This window comes from Meles meles, chromosome 10 (assembly GCF_922984935.1).
Source record: "Meles meles chromosome 10, mMelMel3.1 paternal haplotype, whole genome shotgun sequence".
Taxonomy (NCBI): domain Eukaryota; kingdom Metazoa; phylum Chordata; class Mammalia; order Carnivora; family Mustelidae; genus Meles; species Meles meles.
In genome coordinates, this window is record NC_060075.1 from 105130324 (window position 1) to 105141213 (window position 10890).

A 10890-nucleotide genomic window follows, 5' to 3' on the forward strand; every position below is an offset into this window, starting at 1 on the left:
TTAGTGCAGGGAGTAACTGTAAGAAATGGAAAGTCCCTGAGATTCCTGAGAAATGCAGGGAGTCAGCTAACTGAGGAATGGGGGATAAACTCACTTTTATTTCGATATTAAAGGAGAGGAGGATGCTCTCACAAGATGGAAGGCTTAGAAACACCCACACAGCCGATTCTGCGGCTGTGCCTGTAATTCATCTGATGTTTTTCTTAAACTGAAGCTTCTCCTGACTTGTCGCTGACCAGTTGAGCAACATCTTCAACTTTATGGTGTAAACAGAACTGGGAATCTTGCCTATGACACCCAACATCCTCACGTCGTGGGAGGAACCTCCTCGCCTTTTTCTCAGCACCTAGAACTTTTCCTAGGAAGATGGTTGTAATGGCAAGACTTCAAAAATGAACCCATAAAGCTGAATTACAATAAGATATTTTTCTTGCCAAAAATTATTATTATTATTATTATTTTTTCAGAAAACAGCATCAAACAGAAATTTCTGAGATCAAGAACAGGAAATGAGTGATTCAGCAGGCTGGATTCCACCCAAGGAACTGTCTCCACAGCTGTAGAGAAGAGTTGAGAAAAGTTCCAGGGGACTCGCCTGGTATTGCTTGAAAGCAGTCAGGCTGAGAACCACAGAGAACTCTCCAGGATGTGATGGAGGACAGTTGCAAAGCCCAGCTTTCCGTCGGAAGGATGTCAGCCCGGTGCCTTCGCTCCACTGACTCTCCTTTAACTCTCCTGAACCCACATTTGGAGGGGTCCGGGATGACAAGGGATTCGAGAGGGAAGGAGCATCTTCCCAGATAGGAGTGTCCAGGTGTTTGTTCTTCTCTGAGAAGCTGAACAGATGGTTTAGCCCAGTAGCTGGCCTCACTGTGCTGTTTTCCAAAATCTAATATAGGGCTGGTTATGGGGCTAGAACTGCCCTTTGGGCAAGGCGGGGTGAGCTCAGGGAGCAATGATTCATTTGCTTACTCTCTCTATCATCTTAAAGAGCACCCAGCAAACACCCAGCCTGGCCTGTTATTATCTAATGAGTCTATGTGCCCAGTTCTGTTGGGTCCATGGAGAACCATTTGGAGGGACTTTCCCAGAGGCCGGGCCTTGAAGACCTGCATTGAAAAGAGGAGTAGTCCTCAAATGTGCTTTGTTTTTGAATACATCGTGCCCTGATTTTAGGAGGAGAGCAATGCCCTTCTACCCCTGTAGATGTTTCATACTTCATTAGTCCCGTCACTGGTCCCCCACATCCTTCTGCCCCACAACCAGCAGCACACCTGTGCCAGGTCCTTTTCACTGCATGACTAGATTTCTGTGACAGACCTCTTTAGTTGTTCTCCCTGTCCCCAGGCTTGGCACACTTCCGCCCAGCCCTCCCACCACCCTCAGCCTAATATTTCTTTTTAAAAAATTTTTTTTGAAGATTTTACTTATTAATTTGACACAGAGAGAGAGAGCACAGCAGGCGGAATGGCAGGCAGAGGGACAAGAAGGCTCTCCCCGGAGCGGAGAACCCAAAGTGGGGCTCGATCCCAGGACCCTGGGATCGTGACCTGAGCCAAAGGCAGATGCTTAACCGACTGAGCCCCCCAGGTGCTCCCCTCAGTTTAATCTTTCTAAAACATTATTTCCGTCATGTCACTCTTCTGTTCAAAAATCGCAGGGGTGCTTTGGTAGCTCAGTGGATTAAAGCCATCGGGCTCTCTGCTTGGCTGGGAGCCTGCTTCCTTCTCTCTCTCTCTCTGCCTGCCTCTGCCTACTTGTGATCTCTCTCTGTCAAATAAATAAATAAAATCTTTAAAAATATCGCAGATATACCTTTAGTATCTTTATAGTATCAGACAGATTTTTTCTGGATCTCACCTTTGTTTTAAGTTGTATTTTATGCATTTCTGAAGCTGCGTACAACCTTTTCAAAATGAGTTGCAGTCTAAACACAGGGACACTTACATGTTCATAACAACAAAATATTGATTGGACTTTTCCTGTCATTGAATACTTCTGTCAGAAGGCCCGGAGCCAAGGATAAGATTTGACAAGTACCCCAAATTTTTACAAGTGCCTAGATTGCCTCTAGGAACTAGTAAGAGGTGTCCAAGTTGGTCTTCCAAGTGCCAGTCCCAATCCCCAAATATTTATAACAAGAGAAGACAAGAAATTTGAGAGGAGTTCGATGTAGTGGCCAAATTCTAGAAGTCTCAGTGTTGCGTACTGTTGGCTGAGTGGGGAGCTGTAGGCATTTTCCCGCTCTCAGGCCTGCTGACAGAGACTCTAGGATAGCTATGTGTGAAAACGGGGGGTACCTAAAGGAGGGAAAGCTGGTGTTTACCTCCTCAGTGAGATGTTTGCTGTGGTATCTCCAAGGCCTTCTCTAGGGCCACCAGCCCCCGAGAGGGAAGTTAGACAGGAGTGTTCTAGGGATAATTTTGTGTGTCTCTGAGAGCACATGGTGCTGGTGAATGTGGGTAGGGATGCTTGCTTCTCTCCAGAGAATCCTGCAGGCAGGAGACTGGATTGAACAGCCTATAGACGAAGGCTGAGGACAGAGATCAGCAGCATGGTAAGGATGTTTGAATTTTTCCAGGTCCCCAGACACAGAAGAATATAGACTTGAGACTTCTCAAAGGTGCCTCTATGAAAAGGACCACCTTCTTCATACCTGATGCCGGGTCTCATGCCCAGTGTAAGAGTCTTTGTGGGCTGTGCTCTTAGGGACAGGAGCTGGAGGTGGTCAAGAAGAAAGGAGAGGAGAGCTGCCGAGCACAGCATCCTCATCAGAGAGCTGTGAGGTACTAAAGTCTGCAGAGGGCTTCTGGAAAAACCATGCACACTTTCCAAGAGCAACGTAGCCGTGGGCCGGCCCACGCTGAACAAAACCAACGGCCAGAACAGTTCAGTGAAACAAACCAACACTTTTTTTTTTTTTTTTTTTTTGGTAACATTCTCAATACTTGGGAGGGACTGTGGCATCTACCCAGATGCTGGTAAGTGAGGGGAGAGCTGGTACAGGCTGTCTAAGGCAGCGGATGGACAAAATAATCTTGTTTGTTAATTTTATTCTAATGACTTTAGACTATACAATAAATATTTCACTTGCACACACATGTACAAAATACAGCCCAAAGCTTTACTATTTAAAAAATTTCCAATTTCCAATAAGCATTTCTCAGATCTGTGACGTCTGAGCAGTAGAGGCATGTAACTTGTGATACAGGAAGAAATAATGGTTCTTTCCAAGGAATGCATATGAGAAAGGTCATCACAAAAACAGGTAAGCAGACGTTTAGCTCCTTTCTATATACAGGTTTGAATGCGGAATGATAGGAATGCAGGGGAAGGAGCATTCAGGAGGCGGGAATTCCTAGCTCCCAAGACTTTGCCACAACAGAACTGGTCAATTTCATTGGTCACTTCCCCTTCAAAAATTCTACTTCTTCGTTTTTTCCTGGAACAAAACCTGAGTTTCCCTTTCCCTGTTTCCTCATTGACTTATTTCCATCTAAAACACCCTGCTTTTCATTCTCTGCTTGGAAAACATGACTTATCTTTACGTTCCTGCTCAGGTCTTGCCTTCTTTCCTAACCACTGCCTGCTTGTAAGTCTAAGACATTTCTATTTCTCCTCCGTGCTTAATCGTATTCTAACTTGTTGCATCTCCTGACTGACGTTTAACTTTAAACTTGCAACACTGTTCTTTGCTTATCACTTTAAGGTCAGATGCATGATTTTCTAGCTTTCTTCTCTTCTGACTGGTACTCAACCCTGTTCACTGAGGCTTCATAGGAAATCTGCTGGGAGCATCTCATAATTGAAAAAGTCCCTCTGCGTGTCCCTCCAGACATCATTCTATCTGTATGTCATGGGACACACCGTCCATGCATTAGGCGGGATGCATCGTTCAGGGCCCAGGCAGGAGACACTTATTAGACCAGGAAAGTTCAATAGAAAGGATTATTAAGTCAACAGGGAAATAATCCATAAAGGGTACGGAGAACTCTAAGAATACAAGACGAGCAGATACAAGGAGCCGCCAGTACTTCTGAAACAGAGGCAGAATGTTTAAGGAAGGAACAAATCAGAAAGGGAACGCAACAGCCCCCAAACTGACTTGAGATTCATACCTCGGGAGAGTGTGGCTGTGCGCACCGCCCCCCGCCCCAACCCAGTGGAGAGGTTAACTGCGGTGTCCCAGGGCGGCACTGTCTAGCAGGAAACTGCCATCGGCATGCTGGCAAGCCGTTGTAGGAAAGCACCAGGTTTTCAGGGTAGTGGTATAGGACCGAATGCTTCAGGTCGCCAGGAAGCTGGCCGAGGTGCCGGCGGAACTCTCTGGAAAACTGCCCTCTTGGATGTTGCTGGAACTCACCGGGAATCTGCCAGCTGGGGCCCCAGTGACCCCGGGAAGCCGGCTGAGCCTGGGCAGGATGCACTGGGAAGGGAGTGCACTCTCTGGGGTGGACGTGAACCCTCCGGAGTGGGGACGAGCCCCGCACGCACGATGCCTTGTGCACCGCAAGCCACCGCGTGCCTCAGGGACCAGCGAGGTATTGCTCGCTGCAACCGGGAAAGGGCGCCCGCTCCCCTGGAGCACCCTCTTTGGAGAAAGCATACCATTGTGTCTTCTGAGCACTGAGCCCAGCGCCAGCATCGCCAAGCAGAGCAAAGAAGAGTGAATTTGAAACGGATGCTGTAAGTGGCTCGCAGGCTCAGCGGGCGGAGCCGACAAAGCGGAACATGGTGCAGGAGGGCACTGTGGGACCATCAGGCTGAGCCTCCGCCCACTGGGCTCCCAGACTCCTGCTTATGGGAAACCGTGCTTTGCTTATTTTTTATATATCGCTTTCAGGTGGAAATTCTGTTACCTGCAGCTGCAAGTATTTTATCTGATACAAAATTTACTTGCTTTGTTTTTATCAAAATGCAAGATATCAAAAATACTATCCTGGCTTTGTGAAGGCACATGATTAACAAACCTAAAGAACACAGAGTTTTAATCAAATACAGCGGTGTCATACCCACTTCTTGCTATCTCGAGTCAATCAATGCAACCAGTTCTCTCTCTCTCTATGGAAAAAAATTTAATTGCAGCAAGATACACTAACAGGAACGTTAGCATCTCCTCCATTCTCAAGTGCATGGTGGGGAGTGGCGCAAAGTACTCCTACCCTCACACCGTTGTCCAACTGATTCTGTGTTTTGATTTTACTTTTGGTGGCCTCCGTGTTCCTGAAATATTTGCTTCACAAAATGCTGGTGTTTATTTGTCACTGACGAAGTCATATTTTTAGATCCTCCTATTATACAGCTAAGTCTACTTACTGGGCATCTCCTCCTTCAACCCAAAGAGCTATGTAACCATTTCATATGTGACCCTTTCACTCTTGTCATTGTTTTAGGAACTTATGCCATGGCTGACATGGCTGTAAACATGTCATGTAAACAGGCATTTCTCTAGATTGGAGGGACCATCTTTCTCACCTTCTCTTTGAAAAATACAATATTTCCTCATTTTCCAAAGTTAAAACCAGTTTATTTGCCTAACTACCATGTAATGACTGAGTGAAGTTTTGGATCTATTTGCCAGAATCCCAAGTGATCCAAGGTTATGGGCAGGAGATCAAATTTCTGTGCTTTATTTCCCGACTTAACTTTCTAAAGTTTTCTAAATCATGTCAGTCCTTTCTGGTGCTGTCACTTTTTTCTTTCTTTTTTTTTCTTTCTTTCTTCTTCTTCTCCTTCTTCTCCTTCTCCTCCTCCTTCTCCTCCTCCTCCTCCTCCTCCTCCTCCTCCTCCTCCTCCTCCTCCTCCTTCTTCTTCTTCTTCTCCTTCTCCTTCTCCTTCTCCTTCTCCTTCTTCTTCTTAACAGAGAGTGAGCAAGAGTGAGCACAAGCATGAGAAGCAGACTCTTCACTGAGCAGGGAGCCTGACATGGGGTTTGATCCGAGGACCCTGGGGTCATGACCCAAGCTGAAGGCAGACGCTTAACCGACTGAGCCACCCAGGCAACCCCAGTGGGGTCACTTTTGTCAACGAGTTCCAGGCATTAGAAATGCCATATGTGCTGCTGACAGAAATTGATGGGTGGGTGATTCTAGTATATTGGGGTCATCCTTTGGGGAAGTTTGGTGGTATTTGCAACTGTTCCTGATGCAGAGTTCCCTGTGCAGCTGTTGCTCTGGGGCCTGACTTCTGCGTTGGGTTCCTGGATTCCTGGATTTAATGTTCTCCCCTTTTGGGTGGTTGAATCCTTCATGGTCCTAAGGTACATTCTTTAGTAGCTTTTTAGGAATAGGTACATTTCTGAATCCTTGCACACCTGAATTGTTTTGACTTTGCATGTGAACTTAATGGATAGTTTGGGTATTTTATTTTTGTTGAATATAATTCATATAACATAAAATTCATCCCTTGAATTATACAATTCAGTGGGTTTTAGCGTATTAACGAAGTCATGCAATTATCACTATGTTATTCTAGGACATTTTTATTGTTGACTTGATATTTAATTTTTGTGTATTTCTACATCCAATCTCCTACGAAAATTTTTTGGAGCAGGGACTATACATCATACACCTGGTGCTAAGCTAAAGCAGTATTGAGTAAGAGGAAAGGTAAATGAAAATCTAGAGACTTCCATTGCTGCCTTGCTGAAGTCAGTGGCCATGTTGGATAAGCCCATGTGGTAGGAAACTGTGTTCAGCCTTTGGGGTCTGAGGGTAACCTCTAGGAGCTGAGCACAACCTCCAACCAACAGCCAGCAAGAAGCTGAGGCCCTCAGTCTTACAACGGCAAAGAAACGAATTCTGCCAATGACATGAGCAAGTGAAGAGGGTTCTTCCCCATTAAAGCCTCCAGAGAAGGGCACAGCCCAGGAAACATCTTGACTGCAGCCTTGGGAGATCCTAAGCATAAGACAACCAAGCCATGTGTGGAACTGTGACCCACAGATAGTGTTAGGTATTAAGTGTGTGTGCTGCTTGAAGCTGCTAAGTCTGGTAGTGTGTAGCACAGGAGAGAAAACACATCTCCTCAGCATCGTCCACTGATCATTCCCAGGAGAGCTCCAGCATCCCATGCATGGGGAAGCCAACCTTCTCGCTGTGTTGTCAGCATCAAGAATGGGACCTTATAAACTGAAGAGAACTCACCAAGATGTTGTTACAAATTTTAATCCAACTTCTGAAGAAATCATTACCCTCCATATTCTTTTGAAGAACAATAGTCTAAAAGCACAGTTATAAGGTCAAGACATGCTAAATGTCTTCAGGAATTTTTCCTACCATGTGAAAAAGGCCAAGGGATACAGAATCAATATTAACAGTGCCATTGTTAAGGCTAAAAATCTGAAGAAAGAAGATATCATCTTTTTTTGGAGGGGGGGTGGCTGAAGAGAATGTGGGCCCAGAGAAATGATAGGAAACAGTTTAGTGGGGGTGCACACAGAATCAGATATGGAATCAGGCATATACATATTCAAATCCTTCATTTGAAATCTGATTTCAAAAAAGCTACTTACTCTCTATGATGAAGCCATGTCATATGAAAAAAATGCAGCCAAAATTCTCCCTAAATTTTTCTTGTGATGAGTATTGAATAACACGTAAAGCATTTAGGATAGATCAGTACCCAGCTAAGCTGGAAACAAATAGTCAAAGGGACAAAATGTTGGACTCTACCTATCGGAATTTGCTTTTCTACATTAATGCCTGAGTAGCAGGCAGAGAGAGAGGGAAGCAGGTTCCCTGCTGAGCAGAGAGCCCGATGTAGGGCTCGATCCCAGGACCCTGAGATCATGACCTGAGCTGAAGGCAGAGGCTTAACCCACTGAGCCACCCAGGTGCCCCAGAAGAGACTTTTAAATCTCTTTTAAATTTTAAATTCTTTTCAGCCAGAAGCTTAGTCCGGAGAGCTGGTCCTCTCTACTTGACATCTGTAGGTTATCTAGCTTTAAACCACTTTTACATTTTTTAGGGTAAACTCACTTTAACCACTGCATGTTATCTCTGTTATTTTTTTTTTTTTAACCCTGCTAGATTTGTATTGTCAATTTTTAAAGGATTTTTACACTCATGTTTACGACTGAGATTGGCCTGTGTTTTCTCATTCAAACTGTTCTTCTCTAGTTATTGTGCCGTAGTCATCCTAGGTTCATAGAGTGAGAGAGTAGCTCCCTCCATTTATACTCTGGGGAGAGTTTTGTGAGATTAGAAGGATTCGTCATTTGAAAGTTTGGTAGAATTTTTCTATGAAATATTCTGGACCAGATGTTTTCTTTCTGGGAAGATTTTAACATATTGATTCAATTTCTTAATGTTATAGGGTTATTTTGGCATTCTGTTTCTCCTTGAGTCATATTTGGTAAGTTATATTTTGTAAAAATGTGTCCACTTGCCAAGTATTTAAGTATATTGGCTTGAGGCTGATTTTTAAAAGCATTTTCTTTGCTAATGTTCATTTATACCTTCCTTTCTTTTTGTCCTGAGCAATCTCATTAGCACTTTATCTCATTATTCTTTTCAACCAGCTTTATGCTTTGTTTAGCATCTCTAATATATTTTTTATTTTATATCTTTAACATATGATGTATTTATTATCTCTTTCATTTACTCTCCTAGAGTTTATTTTGAGATTCTTTTTGAAATTTCTTCATCCAGAAGGTTCTTTCTTTTGATTTATGTATTTATTTTTATTTTATTTAAAAGATTTTATTTATTTGAGAGAGAGAGCGCAGGAGGAAGAGCAGAGGGAAGGACAAGCAGACCCTGTGCTGAGCATGGAACCCATGCAGGTCTCGATCCCTGGACTGTGAGATTGTGACCTGAGCCAAAATCAAGGGCAGGTCACTTAACTGACTGAGCCAGCGAGGTGCCCCATCCTTCCTTATCTCTAATAAAACGTTTATAGCTAAAAATTTTCTCTACGAAATGCTTTGGATTTATTCAACAAGTTTTAAAGTGTTTGTATTAAGTTTAAAATTCTAAATGTGTATTTTAATATCATTCAGTTTGTACTTTACAATATGATCTCTCATTTACATATGCATTATTTGAAGCACATTAAAAATTTCCATATGAATAGTTTTTTCTTAGTTTTTATTTTTAATTTGTAAATTAATTGCATTTCTGTCAAGAAACATAATCTGGGGCTTTAAGCTTGGGCGCCATCATGAATGACACAGTAACTATCCAGACCAGGAAGTTCATGACCTGCCAACTACTTCGGCGCAAACAAATGGTCATTGATGTCCTTCATCCTGGAAAGGCAACAGTACCTAAGACAGAAATTCAGGAAAAACTAGCCAGAATGTACAAGACCACACCAGATGTCACATTTGACATTTTGGTGGTGGCAAGACGACTGGCTTTGGCATGATTTATGATTCCTTGGATTATGCAAAGAAAAGTGAACCCAAACATAGATTTGCACGACATGGTCTGTATGAGAAGAAAAAGACCTCAAGAAAACAGTGAAAAGAACGCAAGAACAGAATGAAGAAAGTCAGGGAGACTGCAAAGCCAATGTTGGTGCTGGCAAAAAGTGAGCTGGAGATTGGACAACAGAAGGAGTAAAGATGCTGCCGTGCCTCTATCTGGGGTGATTGTGCAGATTTTTCATGATAGGATTAATAAACCAAGAATGTTAAAAAAGAAACATGATCTGGATATAGCAAATCTGTTTACATTTTCTTAAGAGCTTATATATAAGAGTATATAATACTTTAATAAATGCTCTGATGTATATAGAGTATACAGAAAATGTATACTTTAATTATTGGGTACCCAGTTTCTATCTATTTATCTATTGATTTATTTACCTCAAGCCTGTAAACTGTGTTGTTCAAATTCTCTGTGTTTTTACTATTTGGGGGGTCATGTCAAGTTTTCCCCACTGTGATAGTGAATATGTCTGTTTCTCTTCATATGTTTTTACAATTTAAACTTTTATATCTGAGGTAGTAGGGGACAGAAAATTTGGTAATTTGAAATTTTTATCACCAGGAAGCAAATCTTTCATTCTGCAATAAATAATCTTATACAAGCATTGATTTTATTTGAAATTAATATAACTACACCTGCTTTCTTTTGGTTACTGGTTTAGTACTTTCCCCCTTTTTTTATATTATTAATATATAATATGTTATCTGTTCCAGGGGTACAGGTCTGTGAATCATCAGTCTTACAAAGTTCACAGCACTCACCATAGCACATACCCTCCCCAGTGTCCATCACCTAGCCACCCCATCCCTCCCACTTCCTTCCCTCCAGCAATCCTCAGTTTGTTTCCTAAGATTAAGAGTCTCTTATGGTTTGTCTTCCTCTCTTGTTTCATCTTGTTTCATTTTTCCCTCCCTTCCACTATGATCCTCTGTCTTGTTTCTCAAATTCTTCATATCAGTGAGATAATATAATTGTCTGTCTCTGATTGACTTATTTTGCTTGGCCTAACACCCTCTAGTTCCATCCACGTCATTGCAAATGTCAAGATTTCATTTCTTTTGATGGCTGCATACTATTCCATTGCATATATATATATATATATATATATATATATATACACACACACACACACACACACACACACACACACACACACACACCACATCTTATTTATCCATTCATCTGTTGATGGACATCTAGGTTCTTTCCATAGTTTGGCTATTGTAGACATTGCTGCTATAATAATTTGGGTGCATGTGCCCCTTCAGATCACTGCATTTGTATCTTTAGGGTAAATACCCAGTAGTGCAATTGGTGGGTCATAGGGTAGATCTATTTTCAACTTTTTGAGGACTCCCCATACTGTTTTCCAGAGTGGTTGCACCAGCTTGCTTTCCCATGAGCAGTGTAAGAGAGTTCCCCTTTCTCCACATCCTCACCAACACTTGTCATTTCC

At 42.6% G+C, this 10890-nt stretch overlaps 1 pseudogene; it reads left to right on the forward strand.

Annotated features, from left to right (window-relative positions):
• Positions 1 to 9162: 9162 nt before the first annotated feature.
• LOC123951936 lies at positions 9163 to 9565 on the forward strand (annotated as a pseudogene).
• Positions 9566 to 10890: the final 1325 nt, after the last annotated feature.